Raw genomic sequence first — 22040 nt, 5'->3', positions numbered from 1 at the left:
CAAATCAGTGGGTCAGAATGGTGGAGGCCGGATCTGCTTGGTGGCTGCACCCATTCTGTGCCACACTCAACTAGAAGAGGGTTCACCCAGAACTCTCCACCTGATGACATTCTGCAGTCAGCACAGAACATATTTATTGCTCTGGGCTTTCAAGCTGATCAAGTATTGTTGCAATTAACGTTTGGCATTTGTACATCTGCTGTGTTTTACGATCAATTGGCTCTGTACTTTTATGGTAATATCGTAAGCCACTTCAAGTGTGTGGAGGAGCAGGACAGATTCCCCTTCCCCCTCTCCGAAGAAGAATATCGGTGCCTTTATGCTAAGCATGGTTCCTACAGGGCCTCAGCTTTGATTTAAAACAGGCCTTCAGATCCTACCAACTTTTGTTCGTTTCAGCCACTCCAGGCCTTGCCCTTCTGTCAAAGGAGCGTTGCGGAAGATGTCAAGGTCAGGCAAGAGATGCTATGCTGCTTCCAAGATATTAATATTACATTGAGGAGACATAATGGAGAATGAGAATAGAGGCCATCAGTCAACAGTCCCTAATCTATCAATGAGAGAGTGGAAGCTGACACTCTGACAGCAACAATAGTTTCTTGTGCCTGCTTCTTTGCTGCAGGAAAGGAAGGGGGGGGAGAGATTTTTGCACAGGGCACCACCTGTACACAGCAATGCGCAAGAGCCAAAGTTCCCAGTTGCCTGAAACTTTTTATCTGTTGGTTAAGAGGAGGGCTGCTGTGAACATGAATGTAATCTTCTGGTGGCCTTACCTTGCTGGAGTACCCTCAATTAAATGAGACTGGATCACTTTGACATTCCCAGACAATATTTGTCTTAAGCTTTACACCATACAAAACGGCTTTGCACCTGCTCACTTGACGCGTGTGATACAGGGCCATGATGTTGCCGCTTCCAACTGCTGTTGCCCAATCCAAGAACTAAAGCAACTCATTTGCTAGAGAAGCAGTACCTCCTAGGATCATGGGTGGGTTGATAAACTGACTGACTTGTACTGTAAAGCATGTGGTTATTTGGAGTCTGCCCCCTCTGCAACCATGCAGTGGGCCCATCTTTTGAAAAAGCAACAGCTTGCACTGCCTGCTTTTTGTATCTGCCCAATCAGCGGCATGTATTCAATATATGATTGCAAGAACTGATGGCAAGATGAGCAGGGTTCATGGATGGGCAGACACCAAGGCCACACAGAGACATCTAAGTAGTAAGCCTCAACCGAAAATTATTACTGTACCCCTTTGGTGCTGCTCAGCAAATTGGAGTCCCTAGCAACTAATCAGTATATTTTCTGGGAAGCATGAGGTGGTCTGGAAGCTAGGCAATGGTGGTGGTGGAGTATGTAGGAGCCCCCACCCTTCAATGAGAGGGACGCACATTCTGTCCCTGCCATATTCCTAGAAAACTGAGTGTCTTCTTACAGTAACAAGATGTCCATGAGGTTGGCTTTCCCTTTGTCTGTAAAAATGACTCAAGAATGCTGGAGTAGCCAGCAAAATCCAAAGGGTCTCAGACCTCCATTTGAGAAAGACTGTTCGAGAAGTCGACTATTTTCATAAACTTGATTTTCCAGAAATTGCATTTCCATTATTTACTTTATTTATAGTCTGCCTTTCTCACTGAGACTCAACGCAGATTACAAAATATAAAAACAATGTAATTAGACAACACAACCAACCATGCAACAGGACAAGAATTACTGAATTAGAAAACGATGGGGGGGCACCCTGTACATGCTCAAGGTGGCTTTTCAGAAAATGGGTTTCCATCCAAGATCATTTGTTCAGTGAACATCAAAATGGTCACGTGTGTAATTGTCAATGGCAAATCATTGCCGCTTTCAAAGCAGGAGGCCGAGCCGGCCTCCAAGGGCCGTACTGCCACCACAATCCGGGGGTGGTGGTGGCATAAGTGTCCCTACATTGGCGTCCATGCTAGTTTAGATGGCACAATAAAGTCTATAAAATTATGCATGGTATGGAGAGAGTGGACAGGGAGAAGCTTTTCTCTCTCTCTCATAATACTAGAATGCAGGGTCATCTGCTGAAGCTGGAGGGTGAGAGATTAGAAACAGATAAAAGGAAGCATTTCTTCACACGATGCATAGTTAAATTGTGGAACTTCCTGCCCCGGGATGTGGTGATGGCTGACAACTTGGAAGGCTTTAGGAGGGGAGTGGACATGTTCATGGAGGAGAGGGCTATCCATGGCTACTAGTCAAAATGGATACTAGTCATGATGCATACCTATTCTCTCCAGGATCAGAGGAGCATGCCTATTATATTAGGGGCATTGGAAGACTGATCTCTTCAGATCTCAGAAGCTAAGCAGGGTCAGCCCTGGTTAGTATTTGGATGGGAGACCACCAAGGAATACCAGGGTTCCTGTGCAGAGGAAGACACTGGCAAACCACCTCTGTTAGTCTCTTGCCATGAAAACCCCAAAAGGGGTCGCCATAAGTCGGCTGCGACTTGAAGGCACTTTACACACACACACACATTGGAAGAAAGGCAGGACAATGCTGCTGCAGTTGTCTTGTTTGTGGGCTTCCTACAGGCACCTGGTTGGCCACGGTGTGAACCGACTGCTGGACTTGATGGACCTGGGTCTGATCCAGCAGGGCCTTTCTTATGTTCTTATGTTCACAAGTGGCATGGACGCCGGCATAGGGGTCACACTGCCTCCTAAGCCCATTCGGCCCCCAACCTCAGGAATGGGCTACTATAGGAGAAGCAAAATTTAAACTGGGATATCTGAGACAAAGCAGGGATGAGAAATTCCATTGCATCCCCAGCACCAATATTGGTCTGCCTGTCAAGAACAGGACCAGTCACTCAATACCAGAGCATGACAGAAGGATGTGATCCAGTGCCACTAGGTTCCCAACTCTCTGTCAGATATTGATTACTGGGAGCAGAGCTCCTAAAATTGGCATCTGGGGAACTTGTGATGCTGGACCCCTTTAATACTTTTAAAGAACAAATGGAGAGATACCATGGACTTCTGGAGCAGGGATATAATATGGATTCACTGATGCAAATGAGGTAGAATTCTCCAGTTATCTAGGGCTTCTGAAGTCTGCACAGAAATAAACTTAGTAGTATAAGTGGCTCTAAACTTTTCAGACGTCACTGCCTTTTTAGGATCTGACCCTCCCAATGGTATAAAATGTTACAATGAGGCATAAACACTGGATTTTATAAGCTCTGCTTGTGCCCAAAATACTGATATTCTGGCCTTGCAAATGCGAACATTTTCTATCTAGATAGCAGTGGACAGAAAATCTTAACTACTTTAGCTGGCTATGAATTGGGATAGTACAGTTGGACAAGTACCAAGAGAGATTTGGGCTGTTGACACAGAAAGGCTTGCATAGTTCTGTTGCAATCTGAAGCTCAGGTACACTTTTATAAGTCCTTTGAGTTCAATGGACTGAGAAGGGTGTAATGCTGCTTAGGAGTGCACTGTTAAATCAAGAACATAAGGAATAGTTTATATACATTTAAAGGGAAACAGGATGGATGGCTAAGGCTTAGATCTTGTGACCTAAGCAAGGTCAGCCCCGGTTAGTGCTTGGATGGGAAACCACCAAGGCTACTTATCCAGCTGCAACACTGGTTTTTCCCTCCTTTTTTAAAGAGCCAGTGTGGTGTAGTGGTTAAGAACAGTGGTTTGGAGCAGTGGACTGTGATCTGGAGAATAGGGTTTGACTCCCTACTCCTCCACATGAGTGGCAGACGCTAATCTGGTGAACTGGATTTGTTTCCCCACTCCTATGCATGAAGCCAGCTGGGTGACCTTGGGCTAGTCACAGCTCTCCTAGAGCTCTCTCAGCCCCGGGTTTCTGTTGTGGGGAGGGGAAGGTGATTGTAAGCCGCTTTGATTCTTCCTTAAGTAGTAGAGAAAGTCGGCATATCGAAAGCAACTTCTTCTCCTCCTCCTCTTCCTCCCTCTTTCTGTTCCCCCCCCTTCTTGCTTCTTAACTGCTTGCTTTAATGGATGAAGACAGGGCATCAACCTATTACTTAGAGAAGGTGATGGTCCCCCCAACCCCAATCTGAGTCATAACTGTACTGCTTGCTGGGAACTGTAGTCTGACAGGACAGAAAGTAGGAGGGCGGATATTTGTTCAAGGCTAGTCTGTTATGAGAGCCAGCGTGGTGTAGTGTTTAAGGTGTTGGACTAGGACCTGGGAAACCCAGGTTGGAATCCCCACTCGGGCCATGGAAGCTTGCTGGGTGACCTTGGGCTAGTCACAGACTCTCAGCCCTGAGCCTGGCTAGTGTTTGGATGGGAGACCTCCAAGAATACCACAGCCATGACACAGAGGCAGGCAACAGCAAACCACTTCCAAAGATCTCTTGCCTTGAAAACGCTATGGGGTCGCCATAAGTCAGCTGTGACAGCAAAACAAGAAAGAAAAAAGAGTCTGTTTCACTGAGCAATGCAGCCTGTTAAAACTTATAAAATAAACCTGATTTGGATTGGACTTTAACTTGTGGGTCAGTGGCATGACACAACATAAACCAAACTGTTTTGTTGAAGAAAAACCCTTCATGGGATTCCAGATCTTTGAAATACCGTCAAATAACTTGGTATTTTTAAAGACCCAGAAAGCATAGAGTTCAAAATGATATCATCAGGACTGCCGTCAGTTGTTCTCAAAAGCTTTTTCGAGGTGTGCTGACTGAACTACACATTTCCAAGAAAGTACCTGCCTCCTTAGATGCTACCAAAAGTGAACACAATAGGCCAAGTTGAAGAAGGAGACACAGAGAACTCTTCCTCTCCTGCTGCATACTTGCTGTGCCCAGCAAGAGTAGCAGGAGCAGCCACATAAGTAGGACTGTTGGGGGAGAGGAAGAAGAAGAAGAGAAGAAGTGTTGGTTTTTATACCCTGCTTTTCTCCAAAAGGAGTCTCAAACTGGCTTACAATTGCCTTCCCTTCCCTCCCCCCACAACAGGCACCTTGTGAGGTAGGTGAGGCTGAGAGAGTTCGGAGAGAACTGTGACTAGCCCACGGTCAACCAGCAGGCTTCATGTGGAGGAATGGGGAATCAAACCCGGTTCTCCAGATTAGAGTCCACTGCTCTTAACCACCACACCACGTGGGAATTACTTTTCATAATCTTTTCGTAGTGAAAGCAATTGTATCCCCACTATTTCCACCTGCTCAAGAGGAGGAGGAGGAGGAGGAGGAGGAGGAGGAGGAGAAGGAGAGTTCGTTTTTATACCTCAGTTTTCTCTACCTTTTTAAGGAGACTCAAACAGGCTTACAATTGCCCTCCCTTCCTCTCCCCACAACAGACACCTTTTGAGGTAGGTGGGGCTGAGAGAGTTTGGAGAGAACTGTGACTACCCCAAGGTCACCCAGCAGGCTTCAGGTGTAGGAATGGGAAACCAACCAGGTTCACCATATTAGAGTCCACCGCTCATGTGGAGGAGCAGGGAATCAAACCCGGTTCTCCAGATTAGAGTCTGCCGCTCTTAACCACTACACCATGCTGGCTCTGAGAAGGTCTGAATCTAATAAGAACTCTGGTCTGTATTGCCCATCTTCATACTTTCAGGGAGTATCATGAGCTGCAGATGTTCACAGTTCAAGCCACGCCACTATGAACTTAGGCAACATAAAAATCCTTGTTGAATCCACAGAAGCTAAACAGATAACCACAATTACATAATTTAATTATTACGAGCTCCTTTGCTTCCGAATAATTTTGTGCCACCCAAAGCTTTATTTGTTTTAGTTACTTACTATTTCTATCACCATCAAGAACAGCAGCGACATAATAATATTGCTGTTAACGATAATGGAGTATATCAATTACTGATTTAAAATTGCGGTATTTTGCTTATCCCCATATAGCTGTGAGCAGAAACCAGCCAGCCATGTGGGAAGAAGTTAAAGGAACCTCTTGGGAATATGACTAGAAAGCAGGGATACATTTGTTCCAAGATTTTGGTGAACCCTATGCCAAAAGGCAAGGGGCATTCTTAGTCTCTCCCTGTGGTTTCAGCTCACTTACTTTGTCAGACAGCCATTGGGAATCAGGCCTGCTCTTAACTGTACAGCAGATCTTCATCAGCAGAGCCCCTTCCAGGTCACACTGTAGGGTTGCCAACTCTGGCCGGGGAAATCCTTGGAGATTTGGGGGCAGTGAGGATTTGGGGAGTGATTTCACCTAGAATCGATGATATTTCATAGTTGTTCTCTGCTTGCTTTTCCAGGACACCGGCTCTTCATTTTCCAGATCACTGGTGCTGGAAACAGAAAGGACCAGCATCCAACTTGGCCCCCTCAAAACTGGTTGTAGACCCAGATTTGGTCATTTTTTTCCACGCTGCTGCTCTTAATACTCTTGACATGGTTAACACTTTGTGGAGAGCTAGCTGTTGTGACAGTCCAGCAGGCCCTATAAACACATGAAGCTGCCTTATCCTGAATCAGACTCTTGGTCCATCAAGGTCAGTAATGCCTACTGTGACTGACAGCATCTCGCCTGGGTCGTGCCTACTGGTTGCTCACATTTAGAAGAAGAAGAAGAGTTGGTTTTTATATGCTGACTTTGTCTACCACTTAAGGGAGACTCAAACCGGCTTACAATCACCTTCCCTTCCCCTTTCCACAACAGACACCCTGTGAGGTAGGTGGGGCTGAGAGAGCTCTAACAGAGCTGTAACTTGCCCAAGGTCACCCAGATGACTTTGTGTGTAGGAGTGGAGAAACCAGTCCAGTTCACCAGATTAGTGTCTACAACTCATGTGGAGGGGTGGGGAATCGAACCCGGTTCTCCAGATCAGAGTCCACCGCTCCAGAGTCTACTTACTACCTGATCCCATTAACTGGAGATGCTGGGGACTGAACCATGGAAATTCTGCATGCAAAGCAGATGCTATACCCTTGAGCCAGGGCCCTTCCCCAGTGCTAGGCTGCCACTGGCAAGCCCCATTGTCTGCCACCACTCAGAGCAGCAGCAGGGGAAAAGGAAAACAATAATGGTGCTGACATCAGGTAGCTCTAGGAACTGGGGGAAACTCCATGGTTTGACCATAGAGTTTCTGGTGATTCCTACAGTTCCCCGATGTCAATTCCAGGTTTTACCTGGAAGTGATGTAACACCATTAGGGACATCACCAACACTGCATGCACCCCACTTGTCCCCACCCCTAGCCCTCCTGCCGGTTGCCAGGCTGGCAACCGTACCCAGTGCAATTGACAAATTGTTAACCTGCCTGAGCCCTGAAGGTGGTGCCTAGGCCATCGTTTGCCCAGTGTGCATTTCCTTTCCTTTTCATGCTCCCATGGCCCATGAGCAGTAAATGGGGAGCCTTTATTTCTCTAAGGAAAATATGGTGGAGAGATACTTGGCCACTGCCAGTGTTGTTCTTGGATCTCTATCCACCAGCAAAAAGGGGCAAGTACCGTATTTTGTTACGGTGGCAAGTAATTTAATTAAAATAGGGGTGATCCATTGATCGCGGTAAGAATTCCATTGGGGACATTCCAACATCATATGAAATCGTGTGTCAACCCTCTTCAGATAACATGGAAAAAGTCTATCTGAATAAGGTAAGTTATCGTATCTTCACATGAACACATGAAGTTGCCTTATACTGAATCAGACCATCTTATACTAAATCAGTCCATCAAAGTCAGTATTGTCTACTGAGATGGGCAGCACATCTCCAGGGTCTCAGGTAGGGGTCTTTCACTTCACCTACTTGCCTAGTCCCTTTCAATGGAGATGCTGGGGATTGAACCTGGGACCATCTGCATGCCAAGCAGATGCTCTACCACTGAGCCACAGCCCCTCCCCATGTAGCACCGCTGAAGGAGCGGCGTTCAGGTGAGCAAGCATAAAAGCTCTATGGTAACAAGGGACTGTGAGGTTGCTAAAATAAGCTGGGGTTCATAAAGATGGAAGGATACTCCAAAATTGGGTAGAGCATACTTTCTGAGCACGCATTATAGAGCTGGATTCATCTAATGTTTTAATATAATTCTTGATGGTTAATATAGAGTCTCCTTTTCCCACACTTAGTAAGGTATCCTTAAATAGGTCTAGGTATGATAATTTCTTGTCAATTTCTTGCATCCAGCGGGAGTGGAACTGGTCTTGATTTAATTTGCAGATAAGGCCGTCCTTCTGAGTTGAAAATCTGACCTTTAGTCTATGTTTGGAGGGTTGTGGCCACGCTTCAGCTTCAATAGAACCTTGGCCTAATTCTAACCTTAAACTTACTTCTTGGGGTCCCTGTAATTCACCGTGAAAACTGACAGAACGGGAGATCATTACTCTCATTGAGTAGGGTTGCCAGGTCCCTCTTCGCCACCAGCGGGAGGTTTTTGGGGCAGAGCTTGAGGAGTGCGGGGTTTGGGGAGGGGAGGGACTTCAATGCCCTAGAGTCCAATTGCCAAAGCAGCCATTTTCTCCAGGGGAACTGATCTCTATCGGCTGGAGATCAGTTGTAATTATGGGAGATCTCCAGCTACTACCTGGAGACTGGCAACCTTACTAGTTGACCTGAAGAATCCATATTGAAGCACCATATAAAAGCTGTGGGATGATTTTCATGTTAAACACTTGTGATTCCCCTGGAATATATTTACCTCCCCAGTGTGCATTAGAATGTGAACAATTGGGCTGGCTTCCCTCTAAATATAAAACGTATTTTTCTGCCAGCCCCAGTAAAATACATGTGATTGGGCTCAGGTATCCAGCCTTGCAGGAATCCCACCGATTCTCTACCTTTCATACGTGCAAAGCAGCCAAACCTTGAAACATCCCTTGCCCTGCCTCCAGAACTCCTCTTTACAGAAGGGATGCTGAGGAAGGATGTGCAGAGCTCCCCCTGTGGAACAAAAGCCTATTTGTTTTTATTGCTTCTTTCTGACACGCTGCCAGAAGGACAAGTTCAGAAAAGATCCAACTGTCATAGACACAGAAGAGGCTGGATTCTCTCCCTGCTTATGTCTCCTGCAGGGCCATTTGCTGACAATCCCCAGCGCTGTCTGGAAACACTATGGCCATGAGGTTAGGCCCAGATGACATGAAGCTGGTTGGCTTTAAGCAGGCTTTTCCTTTATCGCCCCCATGTTAGGCTTGGCCGGACAGCAGCTGCAGGCAGCAATTAGCACGCCCTGCCATGCCAGGAAGGGAGCATTCCACATGCTAAAATCCTGCTTTGCTGCCCAAATATGGAAGCTTGTGACTAATTACATCCCGGAATTATCAGGCCTGGACCTCTTAAGCACACTTTACTGCCTTTTTGCTGTTTCAGGCATGTGTGTGTGTGCGTATAAAGCGCCATCAAGTCGCAGCTGACTTCTGGCGATTGCAGTGAGGGGCTTTCAAGGCAAGTGAGAAGCAGATGTGATTGGCCATTTCCTTCCTCTGCAGAGTCCTTCTTGGTCCTTCCTCTACAGAGTCCTTCCAGGCCCTGCTTTGCTTCTGAGATCTGACAACACTGGGCTATACCACGATGCCTTTCCTCCCGCTTCTAGGCATACTCCGATCAAATAACAGCAGTAGAGTCTGACCTCAAATATGTTTCTAAAAATTGTATTTTAAATATTTACATGCTTCTTTTCATAGAATCATAGAGTTTATGCCAAATAAAGGTGTGATTTGATTTGATTTGAGAATCATAGCGTTGGAAGGGACCACCAGCGTCATCTAGTCCAACCCCCTGCACAATGCAGGGAATTCACAACTACATTCCACCGACACCCCCAGTGACCCCTACTCCATGCCCAGAAGATGGCCAAGATGCCCTCCCTCTCATCATCTACTTAAGGTCATAGAATCAGCATTGCTGACAGATGGCCATCTAACCTCTTCTTAAAAACCTCCAGGGAAGGAGAGCTTACCATCTCCTGAGGAAGCCTGTTCCACTGAGGAACCCCTCTAACTGTTAGAAAATTCTTCCTAATGTCTAGACGGAAACTCTTTTGATTTAATTTGAACCCGTTGGTTCTGGTCCTACCTTCTGGGACAACAGAAAACAACTCTGCACCATCTTCTACATGACAGCCCTTCAAGTACTTGAACATGGTTATCATATCCCCTCTCAGTCTTCTCCTCTTCAGGCTTAACATACCCAGCTCCTTCAACCTTTCCTCATAAAACCTGGTCTCCAGACCCCTCACCATCTTTGTTGCCCTCCTCTGGACATGTTCCAGTGTGTCTACAACTTTCTTAAATTGTGGTGCCCAAAACTGAACACGGTACTCTAGGTGAGGCCTAACCAGAGCAGAGTAAAGCGATACCATCACTTCGTGTGATCTGGACACTATACTTTTTCCCCTGCCGTGCAAATGAGGAAATTCTTAATGGCATACAGCACTTCTTCGGATCAATGATATTGCGCATGCGTGAAAAAAAAGGGGAGGGGAAGCGGGGAAGCATCAGCGACGTAGACATGACGCAGTGCTCCCCCACGCTCCTCTTTGCGATATGATGATATGACAATAAACCGTCTTGGGAGCAGTCTTAACAGGCACGGTGCGATTGGAAATGAAGAATATGCATCCAAAACACACACACCGAGCACGATGATAATATGCTGTAAATTGTTGGTGCGATAAGCCTCATAGTCTGCCTACTAAACGTCAGGATATGACATCACCCCATGGGTCAGGAATGACCCGGTGCTCGTGCAGGGGACTACCTTTACCTTTTAATGGTGAGGTGGGCCAATCACAGTCGCAGGCAGAAAGCCAAAGTGATCTAATAACAGTCCTCAGGAGTGGAGACAAGGGATGATCCAGGAAAGGTAAGGGGCTACAACCACTGCACCACACTAGTTCTCTCCTACAATCTCCTCCAGTGACGTGCCATGTTAGCTACAGAATTTTACTCATCACCTTGAATATTTCAAACAATGCAAGATGCTGAAGGCCTTTTTGGTGGGGAGTGGATGAGATAATCCACTATGATGCAAAGTCTCTCCAGGATCAGAGGAGCATTCCTATTATATTAGGTGCTTCGGAGCACAGGCAGGACAACGCTGCTGCAGTTGTCTTGTTTGTGGGCTTCCTAGAGGCACTGGTTGGCCACTGTGTGACCAGGCTGCTAGACTTGATGGGCCTTGGTCTGATCCAGCATGGCCTTTCTTATGTTCTTATGTAAAATATGTTACACTGATTCTATTTTCAAAAGAAAGGAGTGGGGAAAACCAAAGTGGCCCTTGATGACATAGCTGCTAGAAATCAATTGCTATTTGTTTCCTTTCAAAAAATGCACCTTTTCAGGTGCAGGGAGATGCATCGGGGGAATGGCTGTAAGGAAACTTCACGCAGTTTACAGGAGTGCACTCAGGCACGTTTGAGCTGTTCAGATGCAGATGAGCAGCCCGTCGAGCATTCAGCTCCTGCGATCACGGTGCCCAAATGGGGCACAAGCAGTACCGGTGATTAATCGACCATCTGTTATCCAGACCAAGTTTAATACAGGTCACTGTGTGTCTCAAGATCTATCCCTTCCAGGCATGAACTGGGCAGTCACAATGGCCCTGGAGGAGGAAGAAGAAGAGTTGGTTTTTATATGCCGACTTTCTCTACCACTTAAGGGAGAATCAAACCAGCTTACAGTCGCCTTCCTTTCCCCTCCTCAATCTGAATAGTTGCAGTCTCTCCATGTTTGTTGTCAACACCAAAGATCGGTTTGTTTCAAATTCTTGAATACATTTTTATGGAATTTGTATGGTGTTTATTCACATGATGTACATCATTTATACATATAGTATGTATATGTAGAACTCTCTGCCTCAGGATGTGGTGATGGCTGCCAACTTGGAAAGCTTTAAGAGGGGACATGTTCAAGAAGAAGAAGAAGAAGAGGAGGAGGAGGAGTAGGAGGAGGAGGAGGAGGAGTTGGTTTTTATATGCTGACTTTCTCTACCACTTAAGGAAGAATCAAGCCAGTTTACAATCACCTTCCCTTCCTTTTCCCACAACAGACACCCTGTGAGGTAGGTGGGGCTAAGAGAGCTCTAAGAGAGCTGTGACTAGCCCAAGGTCACCCAGCTGGCTTCATGTGGAGGAGTGGGGAATCAAACCCAGTTCACCAGATTAGCGCCCACTGCTCTTAAGCACGACACCATGCTGGTGTAGAGTCAGTGCTGTGCAGAGCTGCCGGGGTTTGGCTCTGTTTGCTCCTGGCTGCCAGAAGCCCTTCAATAAAGACCCACTGGGAATTTTCCCTGCAAGTTAAGTGTCCAGTCCATCCCTGATCCCTTCTTACTCTTGCCTCCCCTTCCCATTTTCCATTCACTCCCTCTCTGGTGTGATCTAGAGACTGAGAGCTCCTCAGAGCCAGGAGAGTGTCTTTCTGCATACATTATGCTGTACCTTGACGGCACCACTCTGACTACAAACTACAACCGATTCCAGCCTCTTAAAGAGGAGATAAGTCATGCACATGGAAAATCTCCAGCTCTTTTAAATGACTGAAGAGGCACTTTAAGAAAATACCCAGAGAAGGGATGCTTCATTGAGGATGTTACAAGCTATCAGTACAGCTAATTGGCTGTTTTGGCCCTCGATCTTCTCCCAGAGTCCTTTTATTGTTATGGATTGCTGGGTGGAAATAAGAGCTTTCCTTGCTCCAAGTGTTTATCTTCTTTTGTTTCCTATTCTATGTCAAAGGGAACAATTTTCTTTCTTTTCTTTGGCATTGGCGCCAATTTAAGCGGCATCCAGCTGCGATGCCCACCACCCAGCAATTAGAGCTTTTGATTTTGGCTGGGTCACCCAAGACAAAAGGAGAGGTGTCACTTTCAGATTTCAAAAATCTCTTGTTTATGAGCTCCCCCCCCCCAGCTAGTTATGCATGGAAATTGGATATGGGAGGGGGTTGTACTGGGCAAAGCCGAATAGAAATAAGCAGGAATGTCTGGGCATCTGCTTCTCTCACAGTCTCTTCAAACTTCCTAGCAAATTCAACTTGCTAAACATTTTTGTGACCTTCTAAACTGGATAGAGTTGCCAACCTCCAATCACCATGAGAACAGGCTACGTAGCAGTCCATGTTGAATTCTGATGAAGAGACTGTCGGAACAGGGTTATACCTGGATGCCTTTGCAGCACGGTCATTGAGCCTAGGATTAAAGTCCAGCATTGATTCATTGCACTCCGGGGAGAGCAGGCTGTATGGACAATGTTCTCAAGGAGATATTTGTCTGTGGACTTTTTTTTTTTGAGGTTTCTTGTTGTGTATTAGGTACAAGGATATTTGCTGTATGATTGTGGATGTCTTATATTAGACATGTTTAACATTTTCTAAATATTGTGTTAGCACGTTCTTCACTGCTGTTCTTTGACTCAACCTCCAGGTATTAGCTGGAGATCTCCTGCTATTACAACTGAATTCCAGCTGATAGAGATCTCACCTGGGGAAAATGGCCGCTTTGGCCATTGGACTCTAGGGCGTTGAAGTCCCTCCCCTCCCCAAACCCCGCCCTCCTCAGGCTCCGCCCAAAAAACCTCCCGCCGGTGGCAAAGAGGGACCTGGCAACTCTAAAACTGGACAGGCTAAATTTAAAAGGCACATGCTCAGGTTTGTGTAACGGGAGCATACAAAACTGCTTTTACTGAATTGGATGTGAGCCTGCTCTATTTATTTAGCTGCCTGAGGCCAGTCATACACGCACACCGGTACTCCCAGGATGTGGAGCAGCTCATTTCCCTTCTTTCCTTTCCCTAAGCCTTCTTTAAAAACAGTATGGTGCACAGCAAACCACACACGCCCTGCAGAATTCGCAGAACTCTTGTGAGATTCCTTCCTCTTGCAAAAGTTCGGACATTTTTTGGATTGCCTTGGCAACTCCTGCAATTAGTCTGGTTGCTTAGGCAACCCAAACAATGCCCAAATTCTCACAAGTGGAAGGAATCTTGCGAGAGTTTGAGAAGCCCTTCCCCAAATTCAATACCGCCTCTTCAGTTACATGCATAAAACTCAGAATGTGTCAAATTTATATTCAGGAATACAGTCCACATATGATGCAGATCATGAGAGAGAGGGCATCTTGGCCATCTTCTGGGCATGGAGTAGGGGTCTCTGGAGGTGTAAGGGGAGGTAGTTGTGAATTTCCTGCATTGTGCAGGGGGTTGGACTAGATGGCCCTGGTGGTACTTCCAACTCTATGATTCTATGTGGGGAGGGGCTGTGGCTCAGTGGCAGGGCATCTGCTCGGCATGCAGAATGTCCCAGGTTCAATCCTCGGCACCTCTAGTTAAAGGGACTAGGCAAGTAGGTGATGTGAAAGACCTCTGCCTGAGACCCTGGAGAGCTGCTGCCGGTCTGAGTAGACAATACTGACTTTGATGGACCGAGGGTCTGATTCAGTATAAGGCAACTTCATGTGTTCATGTATGTGTTCATGTATTCCAGAATTCTTCTTCAGGCTGAATGTAAAAAAAGAAGAAGAAAAAAACCCTTAGGAACCATTCTGACTGAAGAAGAGTTCTGGAGAACTTTGAAGCTTGCACACTGTTAGGTGTCATTTGGTTAGTCCCAAGGAAAGGTAGTAAGTGAGAATTTGTGAGATCGTCTTCTGAGTGTTTGGATTTTTCTTTTGGACTAGTACAACTGACAACGTCTTTCAGATTTATCTGGCCAATGATCCTCATATCCTTGCTAACTCTTCAAATTTAAGAAATACATTTTCATTCCGAGCCAACCCTCTTATCGATGCTGTGGCTGCAGAGCACAGAATATCTCTTCGGAGTCTCAGTGACAGCCAAAGAAAGAACTTCATGGCATGGCTTTGGTGCTGCTTACTGGTCTTGCCTCTTGAGCGGGGGTCAAGCAAGAGTCCTTCAGAGAATCCTGGTTGTCTGTGAGGAGCTCAAGGTGGTTTATGCGTGGGTACTTTCACTCACGTTTGCCCCCAGTCTGCCTCAGTTGCTCCTTGGAGTTATGCATGAGTTTTCTCTCCATTAGAGATGACCTCTCTGCCAGCCCCCACAAATCCCAGGACTTCCCGTTCCTCTGTTAACCCAATTCTTCCCTCTCCCCTGAGCTCAGCCCGGGTGAAATCCTCGTGCATAAGGCAAAGCGGGGCACGCAAGCTTGGTTTTTCTCACAACCAATTACAAAGCAGCGTGTAAAGAGGTGGAGATTCAAATGCTTGATGCTTCCTGGGAACATTTTCTGAGCAGAAGAAAGACTTTTTAAAACCGAGGCTTGGGTTCCCCCCCCCCTTTCAGATTGCTCCATTTGTTGTTGTTGTTATTCTTAAAATGCTTTTCAATGCAGCAATTGTGTTGGGAGGGGAGATTCTCTCTCACAGTAAGCTCTATAAAGTAAGCCAATTACAAAGCAGCATTTAAAGGGGCAGGGACTTGATTTGAGCTTAGAGACTGCTGGTGCATAGATTCCCAACAGGAAAATGTGGATCCAGCGAGCAACAAACCTCAGGTAAAACTCCCATGCGTAAACGATCCAAGACCATTGCCTGGATTTTTATTTTTATTTGCTTATTCAAATAGTACAGTACAGTACGCCCTGACCTGGATGGCCCAGGCTGACCCAATCTTGTCAGGTCTCGGAAACTAGGCAGAGTCAGCTCCAGTTAGTACTTGGATGGGTTACCCCTCCTTTAAATGACTAAAATGGCTAAGGAAAGGCAGGCAATGGCAGACCACCACTGTTTGTCTCTTGTCTTGAAAACCTTACAGGGCAGCAACTGGACAGCACTTTATGCTCTCACACAGTACTGTGCAGTACGGTGTAATCAGTAGTGTTCCACACATGTGCATTCTCACATAACCTGATAGGAGCCCTACTTTCCACCCACCCCTACTGACTGCTCTTCACCAAAGCAATGCTGCTCTGCAGGCAATTGTATAAAAAAACCAATGGGCAAATCAATCAGTCAATCAGTCGGTGATTATAAACTAACCCTGTGGGTTTTTAAAGTCATACTGTTTGATGTATATGGAAGTCCGTGCCATCAGCAAGGTTATTGTGCGCATGTGCATTTATGCACAGCCTTAAGGGAATCATAGTATCCCTCCACATCACAGAATTACCTGACCAGGCCATCCATGACCCCGGGGGACTGTCATTTTTACCTACTGTGAGATGCTGAAGCAGCTTGCAAGGTAGAATAGTGCTGTTAAGAAGCTTTTCAAGTCAGGTAGAGGTGAGGTGAAGTGAGAAGATCTTAGGTTTGGCTCATGAGTGATTATGGCTGACAACATGGCATGTCAGTGCTCGAGTTGTGCAAAATAAAAAACATAACTACATAGCAGCAGCTCCAGAGATTTATTGAAGGATATTACAATACATGGGGTTCATCCCATTCTATGCTCACTTGACTTGGCCCAAGGCTTAATGACTATGCATAAATTGAACTTTGGTGCCCCAACCCAAGGGGCATGACAGCACATCAGCTGTCAAAGTTGTGAAGCAGAGGCTACCGGGATGCGAACAAAACCGCCCAGACCTGGTCATTTGTCTTACACTAGGGAGATGACTGTTGCTATCTGAATCTCTGAACCACTGTGGCTAAGAAGAGATTTGGCTGTTAGAATACGCTGCTATATTAAAAATTGTACCCTGCATTCCATGCAGAATAATCTGGAGAAACGGGTTTGATTCCCCACTCCTCCACCTGAGCGGTGGACTCTAATCTGGTGAACCGAGTTGGTTTCCCCACTCCTACACATGAAGCCAGCTGGGTGACCTTGGGCTAGTCACACTCTCTCAGCCCCACCTACCTCACAAGGTGTCTGTTGTGGGGAGAGGAAGGGAAGGTGATTGTAAGCCAGTTTGATTCTCCTTACAAGGTCAAGAAAGTTGGCATATAAAAACCAACTCTTCTCCTTCTCCTTCTTCTTTGTAAAGGGCAGGGATGTGATTTATGTGACACAGTCCAGTTCTAGCTAAAAGAGGGAATGGCCAGGATATTAGTCTTACTAGCCAAAGAAGAAGCATCGATAGGCTACAGCAGTGACACTCCCTAACCCATTTTTAAGTGTCCAGGTTGCTAGGTTGCTTGCTAGTATGAACAACTGGGGATTCTCTTGCCCACTGGGTATTGTTCTCTTCCTAGCTACAAGAGGTCACAGGGGGGCAGGTCCAATGGGGTCTTGAGAGCAAACAACATTTGAAACCATTGGAATAAACAAATGGTCGGATTGGGCAGCTCCAGGTGTACATTAGGAAGGGAGGGGCTGTGGATCAGCATGAACACACATGAAGCTGCCTTACACTGAATCAGACCCTGGGTCCATCCAAGTCAGTATTGTCTACTCAGACCGGCAGCGGCTCTCCAGGGTCTCAGGCAGAGGTCTTGCACATCACCTACTTGCCCAATCCCTTTAACTGGAGATGCCGGGGATTGAACCTGGGACCTTCTGCATGCCAAGCAGAGGCTCTACCACTGAGCCACTGTCCCTCCCCACTATGACATCAACAGGTGTCCGCCATGTCTTAGTGTGATGGCAAGGTGCTAAACTTTCTTCTGTCTTCTCCATGTCTTTATGCCTTAAGGAAAGATAGCAGGAGAAGGAATGCATGCTGGGGGTGGGGAGTGTTCTAAGTGCCTTGGCAGAAAGGGAACCAAGTGGCCCGCGGCTGCTCACCTAGCATAAAAGGGGAGGGGGGAAAGGAACAAAGGGAAAAGGCACAACACAGCAGAAAACGTCAAGCCTTCGAGGCACAGAGGAGGAAATCAACACAAGTTTAAGAAGCAGCAGGCAAGGGAATAGATTACAGTACTTTTAAATTAAAGGCATTTGGGGGGCTCCTGGCAGGGGAAGAGGAGCTCGGCACAAAGAAAGGAATTCATTACGGATGGGCTTATCTGCTCCAGTGATTCACCTGCCCTGTCTGGCTCCATTAAGCCTGTGTCTTACAATGCCCTCAAAATGCAGACAGAATCGGTCTGCCTTCATGACAGCCTGTTTATCTAATCTCTGGGCCGACCTTTAGTGAAGGAGGCTGCTGAAGAAGGCCAGATAAATATTTACACGCACCCTGGCCAGACCCTTAGTGGCTAGAGTTGCCAACCTCCAGGTATTAGCTGGAGATCTCCTGCTATTACAACTGATCTCAAGCCCATAAAGATCAGATCACCTGAAGAAAAGGGCCCTCCCAGGGTGTCTGTTGTGGGGAGGGGAAGGGAAGGTGATTGTAAGCCGGGTTAAGTCTCCCTTAAGTGGTGAGAAAGTCGGCATATAAAAACCAACTCTTCTTCTTCCTGCCGGTGATGAAGAGGGACCTGGCAACCCTACCTTAGACTGATATTCTTAGGTCTAATTTCCTGCTTTTTATCTGAAGCCATTCTGCCCTCTCCCTCCCTCCTTAGCTAGTTAAGACAGCTCTCTCAGCTTTCCCGTCCAGAATGCAGTTCCCTCAATAAAGAGCAACTTTATTTTAATCAGTGAGTCTGACGCTTCTCTGCGTACTTAGCATTTCCCCCAACATGAACCGGGGACCTTCTGCATGCAAAGCAGTTGCTGTACTGCTGAGCCACAGCCCCACCAGAAGTTACCAAGTTACTAGAGCACAAATATTGATATTACTCAGGGAGGTTTGCTTTGGTCTCAGGGTGTGAAATGCTTTGGGGATAGTTTGGCTTTCATTATTTCCAATTACACTGTTGCAATGCCTTCTAGGTACGGCGAGGCTTTCTTTGAAGACAGATCAGACACTTCACTTGGTTCAGAATGCCACACTCCAGTTATTAACAGGTGCTGAGCAGCCTAGACATATTACACCTGTATAAGTTTACAAACTTGTTTCTGAGCTCAGTTCAGCGTGTGGCTTTTAAAGCACAACCCAGTCTGCATTCGGGTTCTCTCCAGGACCATCTTCGCTTCTATCAGCATTCCTGGAACTCAAGCCAGTGAGACCCTGATTTTAGTTCCTAGATTCTGCAGAGGCTGATTCAAGGAGCAGGGCCTTCTCTGTCATGACCCCAGCAGGCCGGAATAATCTACCAAAACGGTGTGGAGTGGCATGGGAACCATCCATGATGAAGTGTCCCCTTCATACTGCTACTAGCGCTGCAAACCTCAAGGCGGGACCTGGAGTTTTCCTGGAATGAAAACTGATCTCCAGACTAGAGAGATCAGTTCCCTTGGAGGAAACAGCAGCTCTTGAAGGCAGACTCCAAGGTATACCATAGAGTCAAAGAGAAACTGATGTCCTACAGCAACATCACATCCACACAGAGCTCCCTCCCCAAACTCTGTCCTCCTCAAGCTCCAGGAATTTCCCAGGTTGGAGTTGGCAGCCCCAAACTGCCGCAGTTATAGATTAATCAGCTCTAAAATTAACTGAAGGGGGCTCTTGAACATCTATGTTTCTTGCACAGAAATAGGGACAAAGAGACCATTTAGGGGTTTACTGTAATCCTTGGAATGAGATGAGCATAGAAATATTTCCCTTACCTTCCTTGCGAATCCTGGCACGTGACTTTTTTTGCAGGAGACCTCCTTTTTCTGCTTGGTTTGTAATGGCCATTAAAGGCTTTTAAGAGCTTTTATGATCTCTGACGGTCTCAGCGATTCTGATGTTGATTGATCTTAATAGGATGTTGTGTTAAGTCTTTATTGAAGGATTTGTTTGATTTTTATATTGGTGGCTTTCTATTGTGATGGTTTTATACATTATTGGTTGTTGTTGTTTTTAAAAAAAGACATTTATTGCAAGCTGCAGTATAATTTTAATGTAAGAGCAGTATATACATTTACTAAATATACAGTATTAACTTATTTATTTGACAGAGGAACAACTAACTGTGCAGCGCAGAGACGCCTCCTTCCCTCATTAACCACTGGTAGTGGTGTTGCCAGCCCCATTCTGGCACCTGAAATTTGGAAAGATGCTGTCCAGACACATTTGGAAAGATGCTGTCCAGACTCATGCTCGCACCCAAGATCTAAAAAGAAACCTCCCGCCGACAGTGAGTGGGGACCTGGCAACCCTTGGTGACGGCGAGTGAAACAGCCATGCATAAAAGCCCATTGAGGGTTAGAAGCATGCTTTAAACAAAAGGGGAGAAAAGGAAAGCTGAGATATTCAGGGTGCTGGATTTTGCCCCCAAGCAGCCATGTGGCAGATATGTATAGAAAACATGGTACCCAGAGAATTGCTGCTTGTATTTTAGGGAGCTGTAGTTTCCCCCTTTCAATCTCTTTTTCTTGTTCTGGAAGTTTGATTTGCATTGCATTCACCTCCTTCCCCATTCTGATTTCATGAGAGAATTTCTAGAATCAATGCCTGAATTACAACAGAAGTACAGTTGGACACACCTATGACTTCCTTCAGTTCACTTGTGTCTTACATTCCTCCTTCATGTGACCTGTAGTGGGGCTGTGGCTCAGTGGGAGAATGTCTACTTTGCTTGGAAAAGGTCCCAGGTTCAATCCCGGCAATCTCCATTTAAACTATCCAGTAGCAGAAGAAGTGGAAGATCTCTAACAGGAGACTCTGTTGTTAGCCAGAGCAGGCAATACTGATCTAGAAAGACCAGTAGACTGACTCAGTATATGACGGTTTCCTTCCTTTTCCTTTTCTTTTTCAAGAACCCATGACCCAAAGGTCTTGAAGAGTAAATGGGGAGCCTGTATTTCTTTAAGGAAAATATGATGGGGAGATACTTTGTCACCGCCAGTGTTGTTCTTGGATCTCTACCCACCAGCAAAAAGGGGACTATTGTATCTTTTGTTATGGTGGCAGGTAATTTAATGAAAATAGGGGTAATCTATTGATCACGATAAGAATTGTATTGGGGACATTGCAACATGATATGAAGTAGTCTGTCAACTCTCTTCAGATCACATGGAATATGGTGGTTTCATGTGCTCTGAAGCATGGCGGTGGGGGTGAGTAATCTCTGTGTGTGTGTGTTAAGTGCCGTCAAGTCGCTTCCGACTCATGGTGACCCTATAAATCAATGTCCTCCAAAATGTCCTCTCTTTGACAGCCTTGCTCAGATCTTGCAAATTGAGGGCTGTGGCTTCCTTTATAGAGTCATTACATCTCTTGTTGGGTCTTCCTCTTTTCCTGCTGCCCTCAACTTTTCCTAGCATGACTGTTTTTTCCAGTGACTGTTGTCGTCTCATAATGTGACCAAAATACGATACTCAGTTTAGTCATTTTAGCTTCTAGGTTCAGTTCAGGCTTGATTTGATCTATAACCCACTGATTTATTTTTTTGGCAGTCCAGGGTATCCGTAACACCACATTTTATCTGAGATTGCACTGAGATTATTTTGGCATTACAAGAATCTCGAGACACAACTGTATATTCCGTCACATCGGCAGCCTTTCACACAGTCCCTCCATCCTCTTTCCCTACTGAAACACAGCCTAAGAATGTGCAGTGGGATGCCCGACCATCCCCCCCATTTTTATCTCCATCCCCTTTCTCTCCTCTGTTAATTTTTGTTTCTCTTTGGTAAACTTTTAGAATGAAGTTCTCCAGGTCAGCGAGCTTTTTCTTCCATTCTGTAAAACGCCAGGCCAGACTTTCCCATCCACTGTGAGTCCCAGCGAGAAAACCGGACTAAATGGAAATGATAACAATAACGAAAACAATGACGATGATGATAAAAACTAGCAATGCTATAATCTCGGATAATTTCTTGAGCAGTTCCATTCTCACACCACAGAGGGCTTTTTTGCTTTTGCTCCCACTTGGCTTCTTAAATGCATTGGTGTAGATCTCAGAAGCTAAGCAGGGTCAGCCCTGGTTAGTATTTGGATGGGAGACCACCAAGGAAGGCCAGGGTTGCTGTGCAGAGGAAGGCACTGGCAAACCACCTCTGTTAGTCTCTTGCCATGAAAACCCCCAAAAAGGGGTCGCCATAAGTCAGCTGCGACTTGACGGCACTTTACACATGCACAGTGTAGAGCCAGTGTTGTGTAGTAGTAAAGAATGTCGGAGCAGAATCCGGGAGACCTGGATTTGGATCCCCACTCATTCCATGGAACTGGCTGGGTGACCTTGGGCCAGTCACACTCTCTCAGCCTACCCTACCTCACGGGGTTGTTGTAAGGATA

Source organism: Euleptes europaea, chromosome 3 (assembly GCF_029931775.1).
Source record: "Euleptes europaea isolate rEulEur1 chromosome 3, rEulEur1.hap1, whole genome shotgun sequence".
NCBI lineage: Eukaryota > Metazoa > Chordata > Lepidosauria > Squamata > Sphaerodactylidae > Euleptes > Euleptes europaea.
This window is presented reverse-complemented; position numbering follows the sequence as displayed.